This window comes from Leptopilina heterotoma, unplaced genomic scaffold (assembly GCF_015476425.1).
Source record: "Leptopilina heterotoma isolate Lh14 unplaced genomic scaffold, ASM1547642v1 Lhet_209, whole genome shotgun sequence".
NCBI lineage: Eukaryota > Metazoa > Arthropoda > Insecta > Hymenoptera > Figitidae > Leptopilina > Leptopilina heterotoma.
This window is the reverse complement of record NW_025110924.1, coordinates 738855-751048: the sequence shown is the minus strand read 5'-3', so window position 1 is coordinate 751048 and position 12194 is coordinate 738855. Positions and strand designations below refer to the sequence as shown.

Here is a 12194-nt window from a genome sequence, read left to right as displayed (position 1 = left end):
TCTGATAAATTATTATTCAAATAATTGTAGTTCAGGTTAATCATAAATCGAATGAATTGTAATTCTGGTCAACTGTGAAGTCGATCAATAGTAAATTAAGTAAATTATTCTTCAATTTAATTGTAGTTCAGGTTAAGTACTATTTAATTGATATTTTTAATTTTTAATTGATAATTTAATTGTAGTTCAGGTCAATTACTATTTGGATCAAGTGCAATTCTATTTAAATATGGTTGAAATTAATTCTACTTTAGGTCAATTATACTTTAATCGATTGTAGTTCAGGTGAATTATAATATTAAACAATCGTGATTCTGGTCAATTATTAGTAAAATTGATTGTAGTTCAGGTCAATTATAGTTTTGAGAATTCGCGTTTCTTTTTAATTATGGTTTCAATTAATTATAGTTTACTCAATCGTGTTTCAGGTCGATTGTGGTATGAATTAAACATAGTTCTAGTCAATTATGGTTCAAATTAATTGTAGTTCTGGTCAAAATTAATTTGAATTATTTATAATTCTGGTCAATTATTGTTTAAATAATTGTAGTTCAGGTAAATTATATATTTAATTAATTGCAATTCTGGGCAATTGTATTGTTATCAAAGTGTAATTCTGGTCAATTATGGATCAATAAATTGTAATTCTGGTCAATTATGGTTCAAATAAATTGCAGTTAAGGTCAATTATTATCGGGATTAAATTTAGTTCTGGTCAATTATAGTTGAAATGATTGTAGTTTAGGTCAATTACAGTTCATATGAATTATAGTTCAGGTCAATTTTAAATTATTATTCGTATGAATTGTAGTTCAGGTTAATTATAAATTGAAGTTCAGATAATTTATAATTCGTATAAATTGTAGTTCAGGTCAATTATAATTCGTATAAATTATAGTTCAGGTCAATTATTGTGCTAATAAATTTAATTTTTTTACATCCAATATTTCAAATCATTATTTTTAATAAATTCTAGTTTAGATAGTATTAAAAAATTTTTTTTCCCCAATAAAAAAAACGATTTCAAACTGAATTTATAATTTTTCATGAATATCCTGCTCGAGTACATTGACACTGATATTACTCATGTCGACACTTTTGTGATGTTATTATGTATTACATATCGTTAAATAGTAAATATTGTAGCTTATATCGTTGTGTCGCAATTTTAACATACATTATTCAATGTTAATTGTACGCGCAGTTAAAATGTAAATATCTAATGAACCTAAATTAGATATTTTAAAATAAACACCTACAAATTTTCTAGCAGTGGAATTTTTTTTTTGCTCCACAATCTAGAAAAAAATACAGGAGTCTCTAAAAATGACAATGACTTATTTAGAAATTGATAAATTCTGAAAAGTCTCTCTCATTGTTGTTTTTTTTATTAATAATGTTATCGTATGTGTGAAAATCTTGTTTTCTCTCATTGATGATGATGATGAAATTTGCAAGTTCAATGTGAAGAATATAGTCGTCTGGAAAAGGAAGGAAGAAAGGAAGTAGTGGGAAAATGAGGGTAAAAAATTGAAAGAAAGTGGGAGTGAGAGGGAGAAATAAAGATAGAGAAGAGGGGAGTGGTTTTTCTCACTATAACATAATATTCAAGTCTTTCGTGCTCTTTATAGCGGGCAACTTTCACATCACAGGAGATCTCTCTTGCGAGTAAGAAAGTGCAGATGTAACACTTATATTACGGGGCCAGCATAATAATCTCCGTTAATCTAAGCTTTCGGTTATAATATTCGAAAGAGAGAGAGAGAGAGAGAGAAAAAAAAATATCAAAGTGGCGAAAAAAATTGTGTGAAATATGTTTTATGAAGGAGGAGATATGTCGCAATTTCTGACTTAAGTAGTTTTTAAAAGCCCCTCTCTCCCTTTCCCACCATTGCCAATGTCAATGTCGATGGCCAACCATGACTTCGTAATAATGACTCTCGTAAAAGAAATTTATTATACTCCTCAAAAAATTACGAAGCTAATTTAATTCCTTTTTATTATTATCTCAATCTTTACTTTTACTCTAGTTGAGAAGTTGCATTTATCGACTATTTTTACTGGAAAAAATCGAAATGAATAAAATGAATCATTTGAGAAAATTAACTATATATTAATCTCCGTATTATTTCATTCATTTTGTCCGCTCTCTGCAGTTTGAAGTTAGTTTCTGTATATATGCTTTTCTTTTTTGCTTTAAAAAATATTGTTTGACAAATCGAAAATAAGATTTTTTTCACGATTTAGAATAAAATAATATTACAAATTAAAATTTAGAAAAATTACAATTAACAAATGAAAAAACATACCTATTTTGTTTGTTTTATATTTTTTTCTGTAACAAATATTGTTTCTTAATATTTTTGTGGAAAATTCTCAATTTTCACAAAGAAATAATTTGCATCAATTCTATTTTTTAATTTCAATTGTTTTAATAAAATTCAAAGTTTTTCAAAAATAAACGGAAAAAATGTTTAAAAATTCTATTTGTCAATTACAAATTTTAATTGAAAATGAAATTAAAAATTTTTGAATTTTTAGAAAATAAAGGAAAAAAATTTATTAAAAAAAATGTTCTGTTAAATATTTTTACGAATATTTTTAATTGTAAAATTATTCGAGAACAATAATTTCTTTTTTAAATATTTTAAGTATTTAATTATTATTATTTTTCCGTAGAAATTAAAATTCTTCAAAACATTCAAATTCAAACCTTTTTGAAATTAATCAACTTTAAAAATATTATTATAAAAAATCAAGTGTTAAAATCATTATTTTATATTATAAAAATATTCTTATTGTAACTTCTTAAAAATTATTTTCATATTCAATTGTTATCTAAAATTTTCACTAAAATTCATTTTTAAATAAATTTTTATTAGAAAATTCTACGAGAATTCAATTATTTAAATGCAAAGGTGAAATTTTATTAAAATTTTTTTTTAATAATTGATTTCTTTTGGGAAGTTTTATTAAAATAGTAGGTATTGAAAATCATTGAATTCAGGAGACTTTTTGAAAATAATTTTATTAAGAATTTTATTAAGTTTTTTTTAATAAAAAAAAAATTATTTTTTTATAAAAATAATTGAATTTTTGCTGAAAAAATTTTGATTATTTAATAAATAATGGAATTATTGTGAAAAAAATTTGTAAATAATTGGATTCCTGTGAAATTTTTTTTATTTATAAAAATAACTAAATGTTTGCGTAGAAATTTATTAAAATTTTGTTTAAATAATTAAATTCCTTTGAAAAATTTTATTAAAACAGTAGACATTGAAAATCATTGAATTGAGGAATATTTTTGAAAATAATTGAACATTAAAGAAGAATTTTATTATTTTTATTATTTTAATTATTATAATTTGAATTTAATTATTTATTTTACTATATTTATTTTATAATTAAAAAGCCTGAAGTCGTATTTAGGCATTTTTATTAAAAAATAATTTTAAAAAATTGTTTTTAACAAAAAGGAAATATTTACTATATATAATATTTTTATAATAAAATAGAACATACATTATTTAAGCTAAAGTAATAAATTATTGCAATGATACTTTACAGCTAAAACAATACAAAACATGATGAATCATAGACCAACATTTTCCTAATGCATTTCTCTTGACCTGATGAAGAAATTAAAAAAAAAAAGCTTGTGTCTAGTCACGTGGGCCGTTTATAAACTTCCCACTTGTGTTTCTATTAAAGGAAAAAGGAACAAGGAAGAAATAGTCTGTGTTTGTAGGGAGAAAAATTTAATCATAAAGCATGTCTGCACATAACAGTATATAGATATGTAAAAATTTGATCGACGAAATTTTCCACTAAGGGCATTTACATCAAATTTATTAGACACTCTATATTGATATTTGCCTATAAACGACTGATATATTTAATTTAGCAGGTCTTTCAACTGTTTTCGGATTCGGAGTCTAATAAATTATCATAAATTATTTTTATTTCTAACTCAAATTAAATTTTTCAGGAGCAATTATTTCGATCATTGTTTTTTTTTTAACTATAATGCTATTTTTTGTAATTAACGAAAGTTAATAATTTTATTATTTTAATTTAATTTAATTTATGAATCTATTTATTTTTTACTTTATTTAGTAATTTTTTTAATTTTAATTTAATTTATGAATTTATTAAATTTTAACTTAATTTAATAATTTTTTTTCATTTTAATTTAATTTATGAATTTATTAATTTTTAACTTTATTTAATAATTTTATTAATTTTTACTATCAATTATAATTATTAAACAATATTATATAAATATTCTGAAAAATATTAATATTATTGCGATGATCCACAAGTTTTGAACGTTCAAATGAACGAAATTAAATTAATATTTTATTAATTACAGTTAATAATTAGTAATAATAAAAATAATAATTTTATTTGTATTATTTTAGATAGAGTACCTAAAAAAGTACAATACTACTACAGTTAGAATAATTCACATTAAAATATTAAATCAAGACTTTTGTTGTAATTTAAATGAGAGAAGAAAAAAAACTTCATTTTAAAAATAACAGTCATTGTAACGGTAATAAATACAATTATATAAACGATCCTGTAATATGTTTTTAAAATAAAATAAAAATAGAGTTAAAAGTGTTATTTACATGAATAAATTACACAATTGGTTGGACTTTAATAATCCATTTCATTGAAAATACTTAATGTTTCATCATCATATTATTTTACGTTTTGCGTAAATACAATAAATTTAGAAAAAATTATTTTCAAATATTTTAAAAAAGACGTGCGTAATTTAAAATTTTTATTTATTGTCTAAGAATTTACAAAATAGTATTAAATAATGTATTCATCGATTAATGTCACATTTGATCTTTATTGGTACGAATAGAATAGGATAGAACAAAATTTTTGAAAGTTTGAATTTTTGTAGTTTAAATTCTTCACCAATTATTTATTTATTTTTATTTTGCTTAATTGGATTTTTTTTTATTGTTTAGATTGTTCATATAGTTGATATTTTTATATTATAATTATAAAATGATAATTATAATTAATTGAAAATAATGATAATTTATTATAATTAATTTTAATTCATTGAAAGTTATAATGATAATTAATTATAATTTTATAATTCATTCATTATAATTAATTGTAATTAATGATAATTTATCATTGTTAAAACTATTAATAAATTATGCTGATGAATGTCAGAAATTATTAAAATTAGTTCAAATAGAAGTTAAAAGTTTTTAATAGTGCTGTTTAGAAAAAAACTATAATTATTTATATCAGTAATATTTCAATTCTTTGCGAAAATATTATTTCACGTTTGTGTAAATTGATGATATAATCATTGTAAGTAATTTAGAAATTGATAATAATATACCTAATTTCCAATATATATGCTGTTAAAAACTATTTTACAAAAAAATATATTTACGGAAAAATATTTTATAGAATATAACTAATTTAAATTAGTGACTCAATTTTTATAAAACATTTTTAAAATATTTAAATATTAGACAGTGTTTATTCAATTTGAACGTTTTAAAATACAATAATTCAAGATTGTCAAAAAATACGTATATATATTTTTTTACGAAAATTCCCGTTAATTTTCAAATAAATAAATAAAAAATTGGAATCATAATAAAGAGTCAGAAATAACCATGTGGTATTTAAAAAAAACCACTCAGTGAATAAAGAAAGAGATGATGAAAAGAAAAGGCAAAAAAGGGCAAAGAAGAAAGAAAGAGGCCGAAGAAGAAGAAAAGGGACGAACTAATTTAATATTTTTATAACTCATAAGCCGTTGGAAATGTCCTGTAAATGTCTTTGATGTCTCTTGAAGTAAATTGCCAGAAAAAAGAAAAACTTTTTTTTGCATGAATTGAATATGATGAAAGAGAAGATTTCAAGAGTTTTCGCAACTTTTTTTCAAATCCGTTAATTGAGCGAGAGTCCTAATGTCTTTGAAAATTAGCAGTGGTACTTTTCGTACACAATCTTCAATCGAAAATTCTCTAAGGAATTATTATTATTTTCATATTTAAAAAATTTTTTAAATTCACATATTAAATATACATAATTAATTACATGACTCGGAGTGATCGATTTTTTTCATCATCTTAATAATTTATCGACCGAGTGATTGTCTATTTAGAAAAAATTAAATAAAATTCTTTGCAAGAAATTAAATTATTTTCAATTACTTATTTTCAAATTGTATTAAAATTTAACGAAAGGATTCAATTATTTTTTTTTAAATTTTAATGAATTCTTTGTAGCAATTCAATTATTTTTATAAATAGTACAATTCTTCGCAAAAATTGAATAATTTTTATAAAAATTTCTACTTCTGAATTCAATTATTTTCAATAATAATATAATTTTCTATGATTTTAATAAATCATAAAATTTTTCAAAAAAAATTCAATAATTAAAAAAAAAATTTAATAAAATTCTACAAAAACTTTTAATTATTTTTAAAAAATAAAAATTTCACAGGAATTTCATTATTGACAAATTTTTTTATAAATTTTTTCGCAATTATTTAATTATTTTCATAAATAATAAATTTTTTTACAGGGATTCAATTATTTTCGTAGATAATAAAATTCTTTTTAGGAATTAAATTATTAAAACTCATTGGAGAATTTTAATTATTTTTAATACAATTTTAATCGAATACGTCGAAAAAATTCTTAAAAATTTTATTAAAATTCGTCAAAATAATTCAGTTATTTAAAAATTTATAGATAAAATAAATTTTAAAATTCTTTATGAGAATTCAATTTTAAGAAACATGCAATTATTCAATAAATTGTTATTTTTCTATTTAAATAATTGAATTATAGTAGAATTTTCTCATAAACATTGAGTTAAAAATGGATTTCAATTAAAATTATAGATTACAATTTAATTTTTTAAAGCATTAGAATGTAAATTTTTAGAAAAAATTGAATTTTGAAAAAATTTCAGATTAAAATCTTTGAAAATTTGAATTTTTTATATTTTTAACTAAAAATTCTGTGGAATTAATTTTTTTTTTTTTAAGAAACTTTAATTGCGGGGTTTTTTTTTTGAAATTATTTAAAGTTTTTATTTTCTAATATTTATTTAATTGAAGAATTTACGAATAATAGAAATTTTGTAAAATTGAATTGTAAACAAATGAATTTGAAAATTCTTAAAGAACTCTTTCAAAAATTATTAAAAATAATGGATTTATAGAAAACGTTTAGTTAAAAACAGGAAAAAAAAATTCGATTATGTAAAAGTTACAAATTACTGCAAAAATTCAAATATTTTCAAGACTAATAATATTTTTCGCAAAAATTAAATATTCTTTAAAAGAAATAAAATTCTTCTTAGGGATTAAATTATTTTCACAAATAATAAAACTCATTGCAGAATTTCAATTATTTTTAATACAATTTTAATCGAATTTTTCGAAAAATGTAATTATTCTTAAAAATTTTATTAAAATTCGTTGATAGAATTCAATTATTTGAAAATTTGTTGATAACGATTCTTTATAGAAATTGAATTTTAAGAAGCATGCAATTATTCAATAAATTATTTATTTGCATTTTATTTATATTTAAATAATTGAATTCTAGTAGAATTTTCTAATAAAAAATTATTTTCATTTCATAAAAATTAATTTCAGTTATTAGATAATAATTGAATATTAAAAGCAATATAGCGTGGATTTTTAAAAATAATTGAATTTTGAAATTAATTTTTTTTTCAAAAAGTTTAATTGAATTTTTTAAATATTATTTGAAGTTTTTATTTTCTAATATTTATTTAAATGAAGAATTTAAGAATAGTGGAAATTCCGTAAAGCTGCATATTGTAAACAAATGGATTTGAAAATTCTCAAAAGAACTTTTTCAAAAAATTATTAAAAATAATTATTTAAAGAAAAATTTCAATTGAAAACACTAAAAAAAAATTGAATTTTGGAGAAGTTACAAGTAATTGCAGAAATTCAATTCTTTCAAAAATTAATTAAATTACATATTCTTCCCAGGAATTCAATTACATATGATGAATTTCTAAAAATTTGAAATTTTAATTTATAGTTTTAAGTAAAATATAAATTTTATAGTATAAAAGTATAAAAAATAAGTTCTCTTATTTGGCTCGGACTGGTTATATTTTTGTCCGTAAATGGTCCGTAATTTTTAATTTTTGGTCCGTAAAGTCCGTATTTTTAAATACTTTCACTGGTTCGAGCCCTGGGTTAGGTTAGAAATAATAAATTGGAATAAAATAAAGTAAATCTTTAATTAATAAATTGAGGGACTGGATGCTATAAATATTAAATCATTAATATTAAATCATAAATATTATTATATTATTATTATTAATATTTTTGTTGTCATGATTATTATTATTATTGTTACAAAAAGGACAAAGGAATGACGATGTGCCTTTTTTGCCTCCCTCCCCCCGCATGTATATGATAGTCCAATCGGTGGGCGTCCCACACTCGCCTCAGGAACAAGACGGTTGTCCCACTTTTATATTTTTAACATTGCCGGTCTACTTTACGTGTCGGCGCGTTCTCGAGCTCCGGTAAATATTTACAGTTAACATCGTTACATAATAAGTATACAGGCAATGTTCACGGGCGCTTGAATTGAGGACCGCGCGAGAGAGGTTCGGTAGTACGTGCGATAACGGGTTATTATGTCTTTCGCAAAATATATTATTTTCAATTGTTTAAATATTAAACAAGTCATGAAAAGGCACGTTCCTTCCCCCTCCACTCATCCCCAACCCTCTTCCTCATTTTTTCTTCTTCTCTTCCATATAAATAATACAATTTCATGGAATTCGTGTATGATATTGATCATCATTTTATTTCTTCGAGGAGAATTTCTCCAAATATATTCCTTTTGATTGCACACTTTGATTAAAAAAAAAATTGGGCGCGCCGTATTTATTCAATATTTGCGGAAAATATTTAAGTTCTATCTCTTTATTTCTTTTTTTTGTCTGATATTTATATTCTACTTTTGGAAGAAAATATTATGTAAACTTTCTCTTTGTTTGTAGTAGGGCATGTTTATTTTTATTTTTTGAATTTACTTAGCAGGAGATTTGGATTTTGCTTTGCGAATAAAGTGATTTCTTTCTGGGGAGGGGGATGGATTTGAAATATTTTAGGGGAGGAAAATAGAAAACTTTTTTGGGAGCGGAAAATTAAAATTATTATTAGGAAAGAAATTGAAATTTTTTTTAAGGGAGGAAATTAAATTTTTTTTTGCCTTTTTTTCAATTTTCCTCAAGACATGAGAAATAATATTCTCTTTGTGGGAAAATAGAAAAAAATTTTATTTTCCTATACAAAAGTTTTATTTTCTTCAAAAAAAAAATTTTTTTGATTTTTCCTTCTAAAGAAAATTTGGGAAAAAGAAAACATTATTTTAATTTTCTCCCTAAAAATAATATTCTTTTTTCTAGCATTTTTTATTTTCTCCCTAAAAGCAAATTTAATTTCCTCCTTAAAAATAATTTTTAAATGTTTTATTTTCCCCTACAAAAAAAAAAAATTAAGAAATAGGATAAAAACAATTTTAATTTTCCTCAAAACAATTTTTATTCTTTTCTTAAACTTTAGGAGGTGAAACTTCAAATTGTTTTTAGTATGGAAATAAAAATTATTTTTAGGAAGGAATTATAAAATTTTTTCAGAGAATAAATTAAAATTGATTTTGTTTTTTACTACAATTTTTTCCAGCAGGGGAAAAATAAAAGAAATGTTTTTTTTAAAGAGGAAAGAAAAATTGTTTCTATTCAAATTAAAATTGTTTTTCAGGAAGCAAATAGAAATTATTTTTATCATTTTCCTCAATTTTCTCCAGCAGGGGAAAATATAAATGTAATTTCTATTTTAAGAAATAAAACTTGCTTTTAAGGAATTTAAAATTATTTTTGGTCCTTTCTTTTTAGGAGGGGAAAATTGAAAATTTTTTTTTTTTTGGAGACAATTAATATTATTTGTTGGGAGGAATTAAAAATTGCTTCTAGGGAAATAAAAATTGTTTTTTAGAGAGGAAATTAAAATTGTTTTATAATGAGGGTGGATACAAAAAATTGTTTCTAGGGAAGTTAATATTGTTTTTGTCTTTTTCCTATATTTTGTTTAGAAGGAAAAATTAATTTTTTTTGTTAAAGAAAATCAAAATTGTTATTAGAGAAATTAATGTTTTGTTCTTATCTGGATTTTTTTTTTAGAAGAAGAAAATTAAAATCTTTTTTTGGGGGTAAATTTATATTTTTTGTTGAGTAGAAATTAAATTTTTTTTAGGCAAATAAAAATTGTTTTAGTCCTTTTTCTAAATTTTCTTTAAAAGGAGAAAATTAAAATATTTTTTAGGGAGGGAATTAAAATTGTTTTTGTCCTTTTTCTAAATATTCTTTTAGGAGGGGAAATTTAAAATTCTTTTAGGGGGTAAATTAAACCTGTTTTTATATGGGGGGAGATTAAAAATTGTTTAGAAAAATTGCTTTCAGGGAGAAAATAAAATATTGTTGTTAGGAAAATAGAATTTTTTTTAGTTAAAAAATGAAAATGAAAATTGATTTTTCCTTTCCTCCTGAAACTTCTTTATAGGAAGGAAAAATAAAAATATTTTTTAGATAGGAAGTAAGTTTTTTTTATGGAGGAAATAAAAATTATTTTTGTCTTTTTTCTAAATGTTTTTTAGGAGGACAAATTTAAAATTCTTTTAGGGAAAAATAAAATTTTTTTTTGAAGGGTGGTAAAAAATTGTTTCCAGAAAATTGCTTTCAGGGAGAAAATGAAATATTGTTTTTACAAAAACTAAAATTGTTTTTAGGAAAATAAAAAATTTGTTTAGTACGGAAGTTAAAATTGATTTTCCTTTTCCTGAATTTTCTTCAGGATGGAAAAATTAAAATATTATTTTTAGTAGAAAATTAAAATATTATTTTGAGTAGAAAATTAAAATACTATTTTTAGTAGAAAATTAAAATTCTTATTAGAAAGGAAATTAGAATTGCTTTTAGGGATGAAATTAAAATTGTCTTCTGGGAGAAAATAAAAAATTGTTTTTAGGAAAATTAAATTAATTTTCAAGAAGGAAATTAAATTAATTTTCTGGGAGAAAGTTAAATTTATTTTTAGGCAGAAATTTAAATTTATTTTTCAGCAAAAAAAATTAAAATTATTTTTAGACAGAAAATTAAAATTATTTTTAGTCAAAAAAATTAAAATTTATTATTATCCTTTTCCATAAATCGGAAATTCTGATAAAATATATATTATATTGAATGGCAATATTATGGGAGAGTAAAAATTTTTTTAAATGACTTCCCGATTCTTTATGTAATGGTCGTGTCTTATTTTTCAAGGATCATTGCGAATCATTTAACTAATACTTATATAGTGTGTCGTTTTTTCTCTCTCCCCTCCCACTCTTGTGTTACAAATGGAAATCAACAATTACAAATGAAGTTAAAATAGTAGTGAAAAATGCAACATTATGTTTATTACGTGTACTCACTATATTAACCTTGCGCACCTGAATTTATCGTATCCAGTAAAACCTCGACTGTTGCTTGTTACAACTCCTCATGGTTACTTTTTATCTTTAAAGACCTCTCTCAGGCAGAAGGCCACAAGTCCCAGACTAGCAGACTGCCAAGGATAACAAGACGAGCCAATTATTGGGTTATCAATAATTTTCAAATAGCTCACAAACAGGAAAAAAAATTATTTCCTAATTTTTTTTCACTTTTTTTCTTTCTTTATCAAAAAAAAAAAAAATTATTTATTTATAACCAATAGAAAAAAATTGCATTTTAGAAAAAGGAAAAATTATTATTATTGGGCAATTTTTTTTAATTAAAAAGAAAATCAAAAAATAATTATAATAATATACCTAATTAATAAATAAATAATTTTTTTTAATTAAAAGGAGTATCATTTTAATTAAAAAAAAATTAATTATTTAAATTTATTTAAATAATTGTAAAAAATGAAAATTATTTCTAAAAATGAAAGAAATTTTGTATTTCTAAGATTCTAACAAATTATAATTTAATAAATAAATAACAAGAGAAATAATAATATAAATCGAAAATCGTGACAATGTATTGAAAAAAAATTCAAAAATTATTTTCATTGAACGAAATAAAGGGAGTGTATATAAAAAATGATA

The 12194-nt window shown here is 21.6% G+C and overlaps 1 protein-coding gene across 9 annotated transcripts in view; it reads left to right on the top strand.

The window, feature by feature from the left end:
- The window catches only part of LOC122501406 (caveolin-3-like), a 278146-nt gene that overhangs the window by 177376 nt on the left and 88576 nt on the right, over positions 1-12194 (top strand). The window contains exon 2 of one of the 9 annotated variants that reach the window (XM_043610842.1): positions 982-984. The exons of the other annotated variants lie outside the window; for them this stretch is intronic. The gene's annotated coding sequence lies outside the window, so the exon portion shown is untranslated. The remainder of the gene's footprint in view (positions 1-981; positions 985-12194) is intronic. 9 annotated transcript variants of the gene reach the window in all.